Source organism: Triturus cristatus, chromosome 8 (assembly GCF_964204655.1).
Source record: "Triturus cristatus chromosome 8, aTriCri1.1, whole genome shotgun sequence".
NCBI classification, from domain to species: Eukaryota; Metazoa; Chordata; class Amphibia; order Caudata; family Salamandridae; genus Triturus; species Triturus cristatus.
The window spans coordinates 21,406,553-21,424,798 of NC_140591.1; the positions used below are offsets into that span (position 1 = coordinate 21,406,553).

An 18,246-nucleotide genomic window follows, 5' to 3' on the forward strand; every position below is an offset into this window, starting at 1 on the left:
TTACAAAGAACAAGTGGCTGTTTGTGAATTATCACATCACATACATAGTGCAATAGTGTCCTTAATTTTTTCTTGCTACCAGAAAGCAAATCTATCCTTTCTTGGTAAGCTTTCGGCTCATTTTACTAGAGTTGAAGTGGCCACAGCCAATCTTCTCATGAACATCCCATAGTGTGATTTGCAGTGTAGCCACATGGAGAATTAGCTACACTTTTACTGCTCAATATTGTTTTGACTGATTCTGAGTTGGCTGCTGGTTAAACGTCTCCTAAAACCTTGTTCTATAAAGTGTCCACATCTTTTTGTTCTCCGTCCAATTAAAAGCTCCTTGTTTTTTCTACCACCTTTCTTGGGTTTGAGATTGTTGTTCTATTTAATTCTCATGGGCTTTAGTGAAGATCATATGATAGAGAAGGAACAGCTGATTACTTGTTTTCCTAGTTATCAATCCTGGGTGATTTAATGTGCAGTCTCTCGACCCTCTCTTGGAAAGGAGGAACAGTCTATAGAAGTAGGCATGCAAGATCCTTGGATGTCTGTAGAAATGAAGTGAAGGGTCAGCGGTAACTTTTTCACTCCGTAATCACTGGCTTGCCAATTCTGGCAGTGCTGTGTATTTCGTTCAAGGTTACTTGTTTCTGTTTATCGTATAGAGCTAAGAAATAATAATTTACATAGCAATCTTTTATTTGTTTCAATCGACCATTTTAAAAAGATATGCACAATTGTCAAAGAGGTTTCTGCCTTTTGAAGCATTTAGAAAATGCTGCGAGCATTCCAGCTTTACCCAAAAGATTGCTACTTTTGCCAAATCGTAGAAGTTAAAACAGCAAGTTGTTAACCGGCCGCCCCAGCCAGACTTCACTATGGATATTTGTGTTTTTGTCTGAGCTGCTCAATATACTCTGGCGATACCAAAGGGGATGATGGACGGGAGAGTTTGAGCAAATCAAACACTCACTCCCAGTCAACTGATCTGGGTTTAATCTATCATCATTCTTTAGCTCACTCCACCACCCCAGTTCAGACATGGCCATATACAAATCAGTCTGACCCTGTGCCTCATGGGAACAGTCCAGCATGAACTGCCAAGCCATGCCTTCCCTGGACCGGAAACAAGCTTCCTAGGACTGGTTTCTGGCATTTCAGCCGTCTTCAGCCAGGCTTGCTTGAATCCAGTGGCAAAGTGAGCAAGGGACTCACGTCTGAGCACACCCTGCCAACTTATGGTGAACAAAGCAAAAACCAAAGGATATGATGGACGGAGTGTTGAACATTGCAAGCACTCACCCCCAGTCAACTGATCTGGGTTTAATCCATCACCGTTCTTTAGCCCACTCTGCCACCCCAGTTTAGACATGGCCATATGCAAATCAGTCTGACCCTGTGCCTCATGGGAACAGTCCAGCATGAACTGCCAAGCCATGTCTTCCCTGAACCAGAAACAAGCATCCTGGGACCAGTTTCGGGTTCATAACCCTCATCAGCCAGGCTATCTTGAATCCAGTGGCAAAGTGAGCAAGGGACCCACGTCTGGGCATACCCTGCCTCATGGGAACAGTCCAGCCCGAACTGCCAAGCCCAGGCAGCACTGATTGCTTGAAGCTGTAGGTCACAGCAACAAAGGTGGATGCTTCTCTTCCTGATCGTTAAATTCACTTGTTTATCGAAGGCTGCAGTATACAGATTTGGTCATTTGTTATATCCCTGCTAAAGTGCAGTGCACACACTTTGCAAGTCAACACTGATTCACAAATCTTTAGTTGGTTATAACCACAATTTTGAAGGCATCAGATTTTTGTCTCCATTGAGTACAATAGTCCACTTCTTTCCGAGATACTCACTGTACCCAGCTTCCCTATTCTGAGCATTTATTACCCCAAGGTACCACTCACACCCTGGAGCTCCCTGCCACAGAACTGCACAATTCTGACTTCAGATAGACTTGAGAAGTCAACTGTAAAGGTTTCTTTTCCCCTGAGCTCAGATTGGGTTGGTGCTCCCAGTTTGTATTCTGATTTGTTCCCAGAGGTCCTCCCCTGTTGTTGCATGTTTCCATCTGACCTTGCACAGACGTCCTCTTTTCTCTTGATCTGAATTGCAGATGTCTTCCATATGTATTTAAAGCAGACCAATTATCAATGTACAGAAACATTTTTATGAAATGGCTCGCTCACAGGGCTCACTGCATGGATAACCGGCAACGAGTTTTGTTTCATGGGTTCAAATCTAAGATTCCATTTGTACGGAATAGAACCTCTGCGGGCCCCTCAAAACTCTGTTTGCACACCCTGGTGGTAGAGTTAAATTTTAGTATATTTTAATTATTTTTTCTAGCCGCAGATTCAACTCTTTTCTGGCTCTCAGTCCGCGTTAAAAATTGGGCCGTGAGGCCAGTTACTGATATTGGAAGAGTTTCCATGGAATCTAATTGGAGCGCCAAAATTGGGATCGCAATGGTGAAGTCCTGGTACAGCCTGGAATGCTGGGATGAATGTGGGCTAGCTCATTCAGGAGTGCGTGCTGAATAGAGCGGGGGAAGTGAATGCACAACAGCAGGAGAGTTTCACCTCAGCCACAAGGAGATCTTATTTTTACTGCTCAAGTTGTGGCCGTAGGTGAAAGGTAGGAACAGGAGTGCCCGCTGACTGGGCAGGTGTGTAAGCGTACAGTGATGTGCCAGCCCAGCGACCCTGCTTTCTCTGGGTGGCAAGCCATACCAGGACATGGGCCTCTTTTATGGGGTCGCAAGGAGGCAGTAGTTACTGAGAGTATCCTGAGAGGATTTCCCCATTTACTACTGGTCGTCGTCAACAACACAGTTACACTCTAATTGCTTAACTAAGTTTCTCTCTTTAAACATTTGGCAGGTAGCAAAGTCTGGCAGGACTGGCTCTTTCTAGAAGGTCGTAATACGGTGCAGTCATGGGATGTCCAATCAGTGCCATATCCTCAAAGGTGATTAGGACTTTCATTTGCAGATGAGTAAAAAAGCAGTTAATGGTTCTGGAATCTTCCAGGGCAAAATCGGCTGTTTTCAGACATTGAAGTAAAAAATTCCATCATAGAAGCCCGTCACCCACAACTAGAAGGGTCATACCAAATCTAGTCAGTTGTGGTATGTTACGTTATGTACCGCTTTTAGAGCATGCTAATGCCTTAAAGCTACACTCTCAGGGTCCAATGAGATCGACACAACTAGCTGGGTCATCAGCGTAAGAGCACACTGAGAAACCACAGGCTCTAATCAAATGGATAAGAGGAGCAGTGTATGCATTAAACAAGTTGGGACTTAATGAGGATCTCTTGGGAACCCCACAGTGACGATTGATGGGGTAGGAAGGGTACTCACCCCAGGTCGCCACTTGCTCTCTGTTGGATAAGAGTGATTCAATTACCTTGAAAGCTGGCCCCTTTATTCCCATGTCTTTGAGGCTCTTGACCAAGGTGACCTGGCCAAGCATATCAAATGCGGCAGATAGTTTCAACAGGATCAAGGCCTCACTGTCTTCCCTATCCACAATTGTCCTGATTTCTTCGGTTGCTACTAGGTGAGCTGATTCTGTACTATGTTTTGGTCTAAACCTGTGTCGTGCAAAGTCAAGGCTTTTTGTGGTCACTAAGAAAGAAATAAGCTCCAGGTTCATGGCTTTTTCCAGTAATTTTGCTGAAAGCGGTAGGCGTGAGATCGGCCTATAATTATGAACCTCCTCTGAATTGAGTGTAAGGTTTTTTTACCAGTAGCAGAATTGAGACCTTTTTGCAACTAATTGAAAAAGAGCCTGAGTTCAAAACCATATTTAAATCTGTCAGTTGAGCGGCAATGGTTTTGGAGACTGGGTGAAGACCCTCCGGAGGACATGAGTCTGTGGGTGATTCCGAATTAGTGGTTTTTACAAGGGCGTCCACCTTTTCTTCAGGAAGTGACGTAAAAGAGTTAAATTGCAAGGGAAGAGCTGGAATAGCATACGCAGAAATAGCCTTCTCGCCTTACGAATGGTGTTTACCTCAGAGCTGGAGTTTTATCGCAGTTCAGGGATTTTCTATATCCTGTGCCCAATTCATTGTTGGCAGGAGTCGAGCTAACCATATCTGGACAGGTCACAGGTCTGTTGTTTTTAAAACCACTTCAAGTCCTAACTGACTTTTACTCTTTTCACGGATTGAATTTACGGTAATATCTGAGACTGGAACAGACTGATATGAGAACATGGAGCAAGCGGCGCACAGTACAGGATCACTAGAGAAAAGCCAGGAGATAGTCTCTGCGGCTCTACTGCCCTGGCCGTTCATCTTTCAGGCTAGTTCGACAGGAGTGAACTCATGGCTCCTGGGTAGCCCAAGAGCCTTTGATTTTCCTTCGTGCACATACTGGGAATGGTAGAATTCTTTCAGTAGTCCGGGTCATCAGTAATTCAGCTTCTATCTCACAGCAGTAAGGCTTTTGAGTAATCCAAACCTGCCCATGGCATCTGGGAAGGGAACCACCAGCAAATGGTCAAATTCTGTGATGTCTCCCCAACACTAGTCTGCAGCGCGACCTTGATGCCCAAACATATGCATTACTGGGCCTAGTAGTTTGCTAATTGCGTCACTGTGGGTCATAGGCAGGAGGCCAGACTGAGTCAAAGTGAAAGAATGAATGTGATAGTTATAAGCATGCACTTATAAGTACAAGTACAGCCTTTTGAAAAGTAAAATCTGAGATCTTGCTGTAGACGTACATCTTCCACTGGTTCTTCTGCTTGTCTTCAAGTGTTGAGAGTCTGACTTCAGACTGGTCCGTGCTGGTCAGGATGTGAATTGTCTTCAGATGAGCCTTCTTGAAGCTTACTGTTTGAATGTGTTAGCTTGCAACCTAGGATGAGGAGGAGGGTGCGTTTCCATCAGAGCAGGGTAACCCACCTCTTAAGAAAGAGAATGGGCTTGGAAGTCCCTTCTTCACTCAGCAGATAGAACCTGTTTCAGGGAGGGCTCCTTAAGTGGAAGCACAGGCAGGCATGTCCAGCCAAGATGAAGGCCGCCTGCAGCCGCACTAGCAGCCCCTGCACCCATGTACAAGGGGTCCCATCTGACACCACTGCCCACCCATGCTACTGTGAAGTATGCACACTCCACATTATAGCTAAAGCATACCTCTCCCACGTTCCGCTCATGAGCATTGGGCCCCAGTTATGGGGCACTTGACGGATCTTTACGAGGAAGATCCACTAAGCTGTCTCCCCGTGGTGGTACCAGCGGAAAAAAAGGCCCATGTCCTTGCTGTAAATTACACTACAACACTTCCTGTCACCTCTGCTGTGAAGCTAGAGCAGTAGCCTCCTTCACTTAAAGAGGGTGTACACCTTCAGTGTTCCCAGACAGCATTTAGTGAGCACTGTGCGCTATTGTGCTTGGGAAACCCTCCTCAACACCTCTCCCTCTATTTCTTCCTATTCCACCTGGTGTGAAGTAGACCAGGAAGCCTTTCTGTGTGTTCTTCATAGGAAGCAGCATGGTAAGGGAGGCTCCTAGGCCTTTGTCAGACATGCCAAGGGACTGACTGTGCTGAGTCAGATCTCACAAAGCTCGTTGTTGGCTCAGCCAGCAGCTCATTTTGCCTCTCTGCCATTCAGATTTCACAAAAAGATGGAGTGTCTCTTTGTAGCGCCTCGTGGATTCACTCCAGTCTCAGGGAGGGGGAATGTGGAGTATCAGGAAAATAGACCCCTCCACTCCCACAGGCACTTGGTTAAAGTGCAGGGGGTGAGGCTGTTGACTACCAGCACCCTCTTGTGGTCTCTGGCAGCTGCCTCTTTAGCTGGCCTCTGCATCTTCTCCGTTGACTGAATTGACCAGGTTGATTCTCTTCGTGATACTTCAAGCCAACTTCTAACTGGACCTCCTCCTGTCGCAAGCCCCGCCCCATCCTTCCTTCTGCGGGTCCGTCCACCACCCTGCCTCTTACTCCTCTTACTGTAGCACAGCAGCTCATAACATTGGAGCCGGGTTCCTCACCAGCTTCACATCAGTCGTGTGTGGAGCTTGCAGGTGTCGCATCCACTCAGCTTGCCTCCATACTCCTTTTTTTGTTTTTCAGTCATTCACATGCACTTATTTTGAAAGTTGTTTATGATATAATTTTAATGAGAAAGATATAATTAACATGGCATTGTTACATGTACTACATAGTAACATTATTTTTGAGTAAATAGAATGAGGAGTAAATGATTTGAGAGTGTATGTGTATTAGTGATTAACCATATAGTTAAACTAATCTATGCCTAAGGTGTTTTCTCGGTTTTCTTCTGAGTAAAGATTTGGGTTAGAGTATATTTATATTAAAAAGCTAATTAAAATGTAGCTTCCCAGGCAGATGAATTAGTGGTAGGTATATTATGAACTGCTAGGAGATATCGCGTATAGTTTATACCATCTAGATGTTACCAAGTTTCAGACCTTCAGAGATGCAACAGGCGTGTTAGATAGTTCAGAAAGAGGAAGTCTAGCGATTGAGGAGGGTGGCTATAAACCTGAGGTACAGTATTGTTTGCTCTACTGCAGCATGTATGTGTGCGGCTGCTGCACCAAATAAACCAAGAGTGTCTGTCTGCAGTATCAACAGCTTCCTTCTAGACCTTTGTCACCAGAGCATGCTGAGAGTGTAGGACCTTTGAGGCCTTTTATTGGGGTCCAACAGCAGTCGGATATTACTGGACAATGAGTGATGCTGATTGTGGTCTATCACTTACATCCTGAGGCCACAGTCCTCTTGCACTCAAATATATGACTACATTCTCCCTTTTACCACTTTACTTTCTATAAGTAGCGAAGCTGATCAATCACAACCTACTCAGACGTTGGTGTGGGGTACGGAAGTCAGAAACAATATGACACTTGAGATAGCATTTAATAACTTTAAGGTCCAGTCAGTTCTTCATTTTGCAAACTTAAGGGACCTTATTACTGGTATGTAAAAGGGATCTTTGCTATCCACACTGGTCGCTAAAGAAAATCAAAAGTGCATGGCACCTTCTTGTCCATGTTTACACCCGCAAAGTGTTTCTAGTTTCTACATTGTGTACTTTACAACGAGCCACGTGGCTAGCGTTAACCTAAAAGGAGACCCTGCCAGATCGTGACTTTCTCCGAAGCATTTCTGTAGTTTATTTAACGGGGGAAGACACCAGGCGGAATATGCAATCTTGCAATATTTGTAAGTGAACTGCTTGACCCTTTGAACGAAGAGCTGGCTTAGTGGTGTAATGCATGCACCCCTGGATGTGTAAACTGGTCACAGGTTTGAATCCCGGCGGGTCCACTCAGCCCTAAATCCTTCCGAGATCAATGAAGTGAGTACCAGGGAGGTGGGTGACAAATATACATGTGTTATTTAGAGCCAAGATGCCCTGGGGGTGAAAATGTGCTTCACAAATACAAGCTGTATGATGTCATGGTTTTGGAAAGCATTTCAGAAATACATCCTCTGCACCTACCACAGTCATCTAAAAACTCAGAGTTCGCACTACCCAAAGAATCCACCACCCAAAAGATAAAATGTTAACCTTTCAAAATAGTTTTTTTAAGGCGCTTCTTGGGGCCTTCATGGTGGGGTGCAGAAGAGGCTTTGGCACAAAAGTCACTGGAGTCCAAAGTCCAGGAAACATTGTGCAGGGGTTTTGGACAGTGGTTAGTTAGGGTCTCAGTTGACCCTAGATGTCCCTTTAGGATATGATCTGGGGTAAAGGTGCTAGTATCTCAAAAATATCTGTTTTCCAGTGAAGGGACATCCATGTGTTAGAGGCACATTCAGCACGCTCTGGAAAGGACCGTAGCAAGTTAACTACCGGCCTTTTCCATGGGTCCGTGGCTGGTGATTTTAAACGCAATATATCAGAAACCACCCCATCTAGGATCATGATTCCAACGGTTACAGAATCAGGATAACCTCTACTCTAGTAGAGGAATCACAACCCCAGTCCACCATTTCTCATAACTTCCAGAGATGCCGGAAGTAAGTGTAGGCAACTTAAGTGTCTGGGGAGGGTCAGGGCCTCGCGCATCTCGATTGTGAATGTGTTGGAACAGCTCCTCCAGCCAGGTGTGGTTGATTGTTCCTGAACAGTTGACTAGGGCATCCTCAGGGCAGTCTTAGACTGTGGAAATGCCATCCATACCAGCCCTTCCAGTTAACTGGCACTTGGGTGTTGTTTACAGATCCTCTTGCTTGGTTGCACCAGGTGCCCTCCGTTTCCTTGTGCAGGTGGGTACGTTCATTCTTTTTTCCCCCTTCTTTTCAGTAGTCAGCTGAAAGGTGTCTCTGCACACTTTCAAGACTTACACCAAAGTCTGGAGGGAGCGTGGCAGCACCGCTGCAGTTACACCCCTGGTCCTGACTATCATTATCTTCTCTCTTAGAGTCTCTCGTATGTTAAATGACGTCGCTCCATTCAATTTCTGGGTGCTCCTCTGCTAATGATATGCAGCCCTGGTTCTTCCTCTAAAGACTGGTTTAGGCTGGCTGGGCGTGCAATGGCTCCGGTCCGGGTGGCCATTTCACACGAGAATGACAATCACAAAAGTGAAATGGGGGAGGCATAGTCTTCACTCTGGTAAGGGAGCAGGGCTATATCGAAGTGATTCGGATGGCTGTCTCCTCCGAGCCATCAAACACAAGTGGTTCGGGTGTGGAGGACAGAAGATGTTGATGCACATTTTCCAATTTTCTAAATGAACATTGGCAAGCAAGCACAAGTGTGAACACTGTCCTGTGCAGCATAAACACAAGTGGAGTCAAATGGAATCCTGCCCCACTGGTCCAGGCACACTCATATAACCATACATTGGTGTGTTTCGAAAGTGAAAGGTGAGGGATTAGTACAAATAGAATACTGAAATATTAGTAAAAAGAACACATGACAGTCCTATCGCCTTCTGGGCCAGAGAACCAACAACAAATGTGTTTAAAGCTCCCTAGAACAGGTTAGCAATGCGCCTAGTGGGCAATGTTCTGCTGTGAGCAGATACTTAATGTTGGATAGGCAATGTTTGAAAGAGCTTAAGTCTCTTCACTACAGATATGTGCACCTTCTGAACCAGAGAACTAACAACAAATGTGCTTATAGCTCCTTCGCACTTGGCACTAAAAACACTTTAACATTGTGCCCAATGACCAGTGTTACACGCTCTAGGGGTGTACGTCTTGTTGGCTCAGAAATGTTTTAAAGAGCTTACTTGTCGTCACTACAAGAATGGTATTGAGTGTCTGGTTACAACCGGGATTCCACTGCACAGATTTAACTTAGTCAGCCATATGTGATACGCAAGTGTCCCAGTCCCTTAAGACCTGGCTATTCGGCTGATCCACTGGTCCCCGCCAGCGCCTGGCTACCCTCACTTGTGATAAGACGCACTCTACAAATCTACTGATTGATTGATTTATATACAGTTAAAGTAGACCATCCCAAAAAAGTCCAACCCAATGCCTTCAAAATGGGTTTACTCAACACATCAGGATTACCACATCCCAGAAATCATTGACAACTTCCTTCATTGTCTAGTTTAAATCAAAGGAGAGTCTGTTCCATCATGCTCCTTGTCTAGGAGATCACATCCGTTTCCGGTTGTAGGGCCGCCACGCTGCTTGGTGGAGGGACGCTTCGCGACCCTACTCCGCGCTGCTAGGCGTAGAGATGCGTTTCGTAACCCTGCTCCTGCGAGGTTCAGGGACATTTGTTCCAGTGGGCGCTATTTCCCCCTGCTGAGGATCTGGTTTCGCTAGCCTGTGCCATAGCAGGGAAGCGGGGATTCTGCATGAGGAAGAAGACAGCCGCTGCAGTTGGATCCCCACCGAAACCAGGAAGACGGTCATCCAGGCACTCGTCACCAGCCGACTGGACTACGGAAACACCCTCTACACCGGAACCACAGCCAAACTACAGAAGAGACTCCAACACATCCAGAACGCCTCCGCACAACTCATCCTGGACATCCCCCGTCACAGCCACATCTCCGGACACCTGAGAGACCTGCACTGGCTCCCCGTCAACAAAAGAATCACGTTCCGACTCCTCATCTACGCACACAAGGCTCTCCACGACCTGGGCCCCAGGTACCTCAACAACCGCCTGACCTTCTACACTCCCACCCGCCAGCTTCGATCGACCAGCCACGCCCTCGCCGCCGTTCCACGCATCCGAAGAACCACTATGGGAGGAAGATCCTTCTCCTACCTGGCAGCCAAGACATGGAACTCCCTCCCCATCCACCTCCGCCAGACCCAAGACCACCTCTCCTTCAGGAAGCAACTCAAGACCTGGTTGTTCGAGCAGTAGCAGACCCCCCCCCTGTCCCCTCCCCCCAGCGCCTTGAGACCCTCCGGGTGAGTAGCGCGCTATATACATTTCTTGATTGATTGATTGATTGATTGCAGTTGCGGCGAAGGAAACACTGGCGGAGTCACGCTGAGAACAATGCTGCGAGATGTGCCTGCAGCTTTGCAATGGAGATGAAAAGCGGCTGAAAAGCTCAGTCGTGCTACTGGGCTACGGCAAGGTAGACCGAGCAATAGGAGTTGCATTAGGGGTGAATGGTCAAGGGGAGCAGAATCGTGAGGCAAGCATTAGTTGGTCCTTGTGAAAGACGCAGTGTTCAAGTGGAAGCGGCCCTCCTAAGTGTAGGTTGCGGCCTGGCCTGTCTTGTCCTGCCCTCCCCAACCCCTCTCCATACCGTAGGCACGTCTAAACAGAGAAGGAATATAACATAAAAAAATCAGCCCCACCTAGCAGGAGTAGATATTACACTACCCTAAGCCAATTTCTCAGACCAGATGAGCGTCCTACAGAAAGAGAGGGGGCTGTTGTAGGAAGCTGGGTTTCTGTTGCAGTAACCCCCCCCCCCACTATTTGCCAGACTGCTGATGCACTTTGACGTGATGTACCCTGGGTCCCTGCCAATCTGGTTCCCAGGGCCTGTGTTCTTTCCTAAAACTGTACCCCCAATTGGCACCTCTCTGGCCACATGTCAGCCCCTTGTAAAAGGTACCATGGGTACCAAGGGCACTATGGCTTGGGAAAGCCTGTAAGGGCTGCAGCTCTTATTGTGCCACCCTTAGAGGCCCTGTACCTTTATACACACACACACACTGCCATTTCAGGCTGTGTGTTTTGGTGCAGAACAAAGTGAAGATTCGACATGGCACACATCCCTGTGTGTCATGCCTACAACCCACTGCCGTGGCATAGGTCAGCCACCCCTCTAGCTGGGTGCTCTATACCAGTGGCGAGGATGCAGGTGCATTAGCCCTGTACCCCTACAGTGTCTAGACCAAGTTTGTCTTTACGAATTCCACAGCACCATACTGCTTTACTGAAAACTGGGCAGTTTGGTATCAAACTTCTCAGCACATTAAACACACACTGATGCCAGTGTGGGATTTAATTAAAAATGCACCCAGAGGGCATCCTAGAGATGCCCCCTGAAAAATGACCAGCCTCTGGTGGGTTTCCTGACTGGTACACTGCACCCTGCCCCCACGAGTCATGTTTCTGAACCCCTAGGGTGGGAGCCTTCGCTCCCTGAGCCCAGAAACAAAGCCTTTCCTGGGCATAGGTGGTCGCACCTCCCCAAGGCCAGGAAGAGCCCTCTGTGGCAGGGGATCTTCAAAGGCCTTGCCACCTATGTGACCCCCAGCCTCCCCTGCTATCAGGAGCAGGCCCCCTTCCTGTCCCCCCTCCTTTTTGACAGGAAGACAGGCAGAAAAAATTAGCACAGCCTAGAAGGTGTGCCCACCTCTGCCAACCCCACTCTTCAGTGCCCGCCATCTTGCAGATGCCTGGCACTCTTCAATCTGGATTAGGGATTGTGCCCACTCCCCCACGTGGGTTGAGCACATCAAGGGTGTAGTCACCCTAAGGTCAGTAGCCAATTGGCTACTGCCCTCGCGACCCCCTGTGCACACTGTACCTCATTTTGGTATAGTATATACATGCACAGCTTCCCACAGCTGTTAAGTCCCGCACTCTGGTTAAGGTTTCTAGGGCGGCTAAAGCGGATAGAGCTCGAAAAAACCAGCACAGGCGGCTGTAAGGGGCGTTGCAATACTATTAGGCAACAGTATTGATTGGGAAATTATGGAGGTGATCAGGGATCCACAAGGTAGATGGATTTGGGTCATAGCAGCAATTAAAGGATGGAGTCTAAACTTAATTAATTATTATGGCCCAATAAGTGACAACATTGATTCTCTCACCCAGCTTCATGAAATGGCTATGGGCCAGTAGGCCCTTTGAGGCTGTTTTTACTTGATTCAAGATTTGGCCAGAGATACGTCAAATAGGAATAAAAACAAAACTAAAACCAAAGAAGAAAAGGTTAATAGAGGTTTTCAAGTCGAGCTATCAGTTGCCAGATCCCTGGAGAGAAGATCAAACAAGACTCCTGTTTTTCACTTTCATTTAAAACTGCCTCACGTATTGATTTTTTTTTTTTTATCTCAAAATTATTGACAAGATGTCAATTGGGTATTCGGGCCAATGCATTTTCCGACCATTCATTTGTATCTGTAGTAGTTGAGGTTGGTTTAAGTAAAAGGGATAGACCCAGATGGCAGCTAGACAGACCCTTGCTCTCTAATCATCAATGGGTCACGAAAATGAAGCAGTTCATTCAAGAGTTTTTTGCTATTAATAGTGCAGCAACTTCTTTGTTCGCCATCTGGCAGGCTTTTAAGGCGACATTTAGGGGGAAGATTATTGCTTTTAAGGCAAAACAGAATAAAGAATGCTCCCAGCGGGTAGCCAACCTGCAAGCAGCATTAGATAACGCAACTGAAGCAAGAGAGCGGGATTCGGGAATGGAGCCAGTGGTCGGCTTACTAGCATCAGCAAGACAAAACCTGAGGGACTACTATAGTTTGGAGGAGATTAAAAAATCCAACACCTACCAACAAAAAATATATGAAGAAAAATCAACATAATGGCAAGTTTTTGGCCTGGTCCACTAGTACCAAAAGTGAAAAGGCCACGATAAAATCTCTAGAGACTCCTGTCACAGGGCAATGAGTAACAGACGAGGATGAGATTGCTAAAATGTTTTTACAACACTACAGTGATACCTATCAGACACAATACATTGTGCCAAAGACGAGCATTGTACGGTATTCATGCTACCACTTTCTCAGTCTTTACTGAAGTCTGTAACGCCCACTGAAATTCAAGAGGTGCTTATAAAAAAGCCAAATGCTGAAGCATGTGGAAATGACCGGCTACCCACAAAATTGTATAGGGCTTTCTCTAGCGAACCTGTCCCTTTTTCAGTTGATCTTTTTAACTATATCAAAGTAGGAGAGATCCCTTCAACCTTCTAAGAATCCACAATTTTTTCATTTTTAAAGAAAGACAAGAACCCGAAATCGGTCCATTCATGTAGAAGGATTAGTCTACTTAACACAGACTATGAATTATTGATGAAAATCTGAGCAACCCGTATAACACCAGCAGCACAATGGTTAATTCATGAAGATAAAAGTGGCTCTGTGACGGGCCGCTTGATGTTGCGAAAGATAAAGGGAAAGCTCGATATCTGGTCACTACTTCCCTTGAAATAATAGTGTTTCAATTCTCAAAATGTCGGTGCTACCATGGATAGTGTTTATTTTCTCTAATATTACAATAAAAATCCCAGTTTGTTTCAGGAACTAGGCACATTTTTTAGAAGCTTTATCTGGAATAAAAAATCATCCAGGGTTCAGAGGGGGGGTTCTGCATCTTTAGAAGTCGCGAGGAGGATTGGCGTTGCCCAATATGCAAAGTTATTATCAGGCCGTTTTGATGCATAGTCTCTCCAGGTATTAACCCCTTGCGTGCGGGTTTATTTCTCCCGCTGTGCGGGAGAAATAAACGGCGTTCGGGAACACGACGTCTCCCGGCCGTCGTGCGCACACGCCCACCGTAATGCACGACGGCCGGGAGACGTCGTGCGCACGCAAGGGGTTAAAATGGGTGCAGAGCACTAGATAATTGTTTTTTATTAATAAGATGATTCGGGATTCAGAAAATAGCCTACCAGTCTTTATTAAAGTTGCTAAACTACAGAAAAAGAGAAGATACACATTTTTACGGAATATTTATGGGCGGATGAGTGTCTTAAGTAAACTATAAGACACTCTTTGATGGGTTGTCATTCTTGCTGCAGGAGGGTCAATACCTGGGGCTCCTCTTAGCAGATTTTGAGGTGATATCGTGAACTACACAGGTTTTAAGACCTATGATGACTTTTTTGTTCAACAAAAATCTACCTGTTGGGTAGAACTAATAGCAAGGAGTGGTCCACAATGCATGCCTCATTTTTAGGTCTCGCCTAGCGTTGCTGCGCGCAAGCGTAGCTCGCTCGACGAGATTTATTGCTAACAAGGACTTTCAGAAGAGGGCTTTAAGTCCCGCAACTCATTTCCATTGGCTGGCGTCACCGTTTATGCTGAACGGTGGCCTGCCATTGGAAATGAGGGTTTTTGGTTCGCGCCCTTTCGCCTGCGAGCCAGACTGCCTCACCTGCTTTGCTGCTGTCGCAAAGCACTTTCTTATCTTTATGGGGCCATGTGTTTCTAATTAGAAACACATGGCCCCATAAAGACAAAAGATCCCCATTCTCCGGCTGCAGCGCGGTCCTCTTTCACTTTCAGGACTGCGCTTGTTTTTCTTTCCTGTGACTTTATTTATTTTTTTACTAAAAAGCCCAGAACCAGAGCAGGAAATCCGTGAAATGTGGCTCCATTTTTTACAGTCCCTTAAACAAGCCCGGGTTTACAATGTACAAATTGTAATAATTCCAGACAGGAGAGTAGATGTTTCTGAAGACAGGGACCGAGTTTGTGGAAATTAGAATGAGATATAAGATAGCAAAACACTGTGAAATCGTGCAAAGCAATTCAAAATAACTGAATATAAAGTTCTATAATTAATCCAATGTGTTAAAACTTCTCGAAGTTCTTGCGCGTGCTGCGTTGCCCGTTGTTCGTCGTTATGCCATTTTATTCAAAAGCTCGTTTCATACGTCATGTATGTTCTTTTAAGAGATCTTCTAAAAAGTTGTGGTTCAAGCCTTGCCAAAGCGCTTTGGGGACCACACAAAGGTGGAAGGCGCTGTTCAAATGACCCTATCACAGCTATCGGCTGACATCTTCAGAGCACAAACGTAATGAGTTAATGTAATTTCTCCGTGTAAAAAGGGCTTCTGACACACGTGTTTCTAGGCGCTAGAATAACATGTACTAATCTATCCTGGTACTTATGTTATCGACATGAGAACGAAAAAAGCACAAGTCGACACCAGAGAGGATTCAACCCGAAGACAATCAGACCTAAAAGAGTGGGGGGATGCGAAGGAGAATAATCTCAACCCACCGAGCTATCTTGGACGAACCTGGTCCTAACAGCTCTCAGTTTACAAGTGCATAATGAACAAAAAAACACTTTACATTGTCCCGCTTCTGGAGGAAGACGATCGGACGGACGCCACTTCTGGTGAGCATTCTGTTACGATTAACACATGTATTTGTATTTAGTGTGTGCTGAAAAGTAGGTTTGATACTTCCTGTGCTTCCCGCACGCGCTCCTGGTACATTCGGGATCCCTTGTGCTTGTTTACCGATGCTTCTCGCACGCGGTCCGTGTACCACAAGTGCTTGTGCTCGTTAAGGTACACGCAGTGGTGTGAAATATACTGTGGCTACCGCTCGAGGAAACAAGATAAAATTCGTCAGCCGACCTGTAAAGTGTCCCGTCTCCCTGTGGGCGCTGGGAGAGTTTGGCGTCCGCGCGAGGCGCTTTACGAAAGTTATTCAAGAAACCCACTAAATAATAGTGCTAATAAAAACAATCTAGAATTATAGTACTAAGAAAACCTAGCAAATATTATAATTAGTACGATTAGTATTCATTGTGTTATTATCATTACTATATTATTCTCAGTTCCTCGCTCCCCATCTCTGTCAGTAACTGCCCCCCCTGATGTCTCTGTAGCTCACATCGGTGTCTCTCCCGAGATATGACCCGGACCTTTGCCTCCTGGTAGGGGGATGGGGGGCCTTTTAAAAAAAACTGAACCTACGTTTTTAACTCGTGTAAATTGAGGTTTGCTTTGCAGATATAACGCGAGGCGCGGGCACGCGCAGGACGCTGCGTCTCTCGGCTCGGCCCTCCCCAGGTGTCTTTTTACCTTATTTTATTTTCCATCTTTTAAGAGAGAGAAAAATAGAAACACGCACACACTTGTGTCACGCACGACACCCAATGCATGCATTGTTTTGTCTTTTTTCCTTCTTTCTTTACAGGTACAAATGACCCAGCGAGTTACATTGTTTCTTATTAAAACTCTATTTCAGGCTTCACTATTGGAAGCAGCCCTTAGACGGTGAAGTGTGACCCATACCACACTCCCGCAGTGGTGACACATTACCAAATTGTGGTAAGAACGGAGCCCATTATTCTTCTATCTAGGTCCTGATGAATGCCGCGGACCCTTCGGGGCCACCCAGGCAGAAACATGTCGACCATCCACGAGATCATTCACTAGACGGTTGGGAACAATAAACATCCCAATCACCGTCGCACTTATATTTTAATATCATATAGTTTTCACTTCACCTTAAAGAATTGCTACTGATTACTATAATGATTTTTAATTTCACTCACATAGTCACGGGCCCCCACTCCATCACTTAGAAGTGCATCCCTGTCGTCAAGTGTATGCCCGCCCTCCATCAAACGAAGGTTTTGGAGGGCGAGGACTGGTCAATGATGAAGCATGACACCAGGTGGTGTGTGAGACCAGTCCGTATCTTTTTGTGAGATGCCCACACTCACGACGTTCTTGTAACTCGTTTGGGTTATCACACTAGGAGCAGCTCTTTTGTGATGAACATTTAATATTGGAGGCTGCTGCTCCTAGAACCCCATGCCTCTAGTTCCCCCCTCCACACATCCTGTGGAGTTTTCTTGTGATTAGAGAAATAGAAAAGACAATTGATTTGGAAAAATGTTGTATTTTTATTAGTGCCGGTCGGACAGACACGTTGAGCACAAAGACTTGTATGTGTTGGGGGAGGGCTGGGGAGAGAGCACCCCAACGGACAGAAGCCTCGACCCCATGGGGCCGTGCAGCGCACAGGCTGGACTCCTGCGAGGTGCTGACTCCGCCTTTCACCGTTAACGGATGATGGGGACATTTCAGGCCGGCGGCGGGGGAAATGGGGTTACTGCTCCCAATTCGTTGAGGTGAGCCCACTTTAAATCACGCGGCAGGGGCGCTAACTTTAGGCAGGAGAGACTGGACTTCGCTTCAAGGACTAATGTGTCTGTCTTTTACACAATAAGAAACTACTTTTTTCTGCGCTATATTCACGGTTTAATCTTCTTCCGTTTGATATTAACTATAATTATTATTCCAACTTTAGTGTGATAATTATGAGCCGTGCGACGCAATATACCAACCGTGATATATCACAAATTTATAGTTTAATAGCTGTATTAAACTGTGTAACTCTGCTGAGCGTGTAACATTCTAACTGTAAGATCTACGCAAGTATACTCAATTATGTAACTTTACTCCTTCCATAGTGCCTAGAAAAATGCATCTGTGCATCTATATTAAATGTACAAGTAATAGCATCTTTCTAAGTGACTTAAGAAATCCCACTGAAGCTTGCAGCGCTCCCTAAATGTAAACACATTCACTCGAGGCCCAGTCAGCTTGTAGCTGAGCAACGTAACTCCACTAAGCCCTGAACATGGTAACTCTTTTTAGATTGTACTGTGTTGATGTCAATTAAACGTTTAACAATATTAATCATGCAAACAATCTGTCTGTGATATATTGATTTATTTTCCATGCCATCGCGTTTCATACAATCGCAACATATTTTAGTTACCTACACTTCTTGTAAAATGAGCCACAAAGGAAGAAATCGCGAGGCACAGATAAGAGACACAAACATCGGGGCGGGGAACACGGAAAGAAAGGAGAGTGTGGGGATTGTACCCCGGGCCTGCGGCGCCTGCGTCGGGCTCTACAGGACGTGCTTCGTTGCTAAGGTATCGCGACCTCTGTCCTTACAAAGGAAAGGAACTTTATTCTAACGATGCCACAGTGCACCCGTCGCACAGCGCAGGGCAGCCAAGTGTGTCCGACAGAAAAATATGTAAATTGCCTATTGGAATTGTGTGTGTGTGCGTGTGCGTATACACACACACACTTTACTTATGCAGATAT

The 18,246-nt window shown here is 45.9% G+C and overlaps 1 protein-coding gene across 2 annotated transcripts in view; it reads left to right on the forward strand.

The window, feature by feature from the left end:
- Positions 1-18,246, forward strand: part of PKNOX1 (PBX/knotted 1 homeobox 1) — a 244,138-nt gene that overhangs the window by 89,057 nt on the left and 136,835 nt on the right. The gene's annotated exons all lie outside the window — the stretch shown is intronic.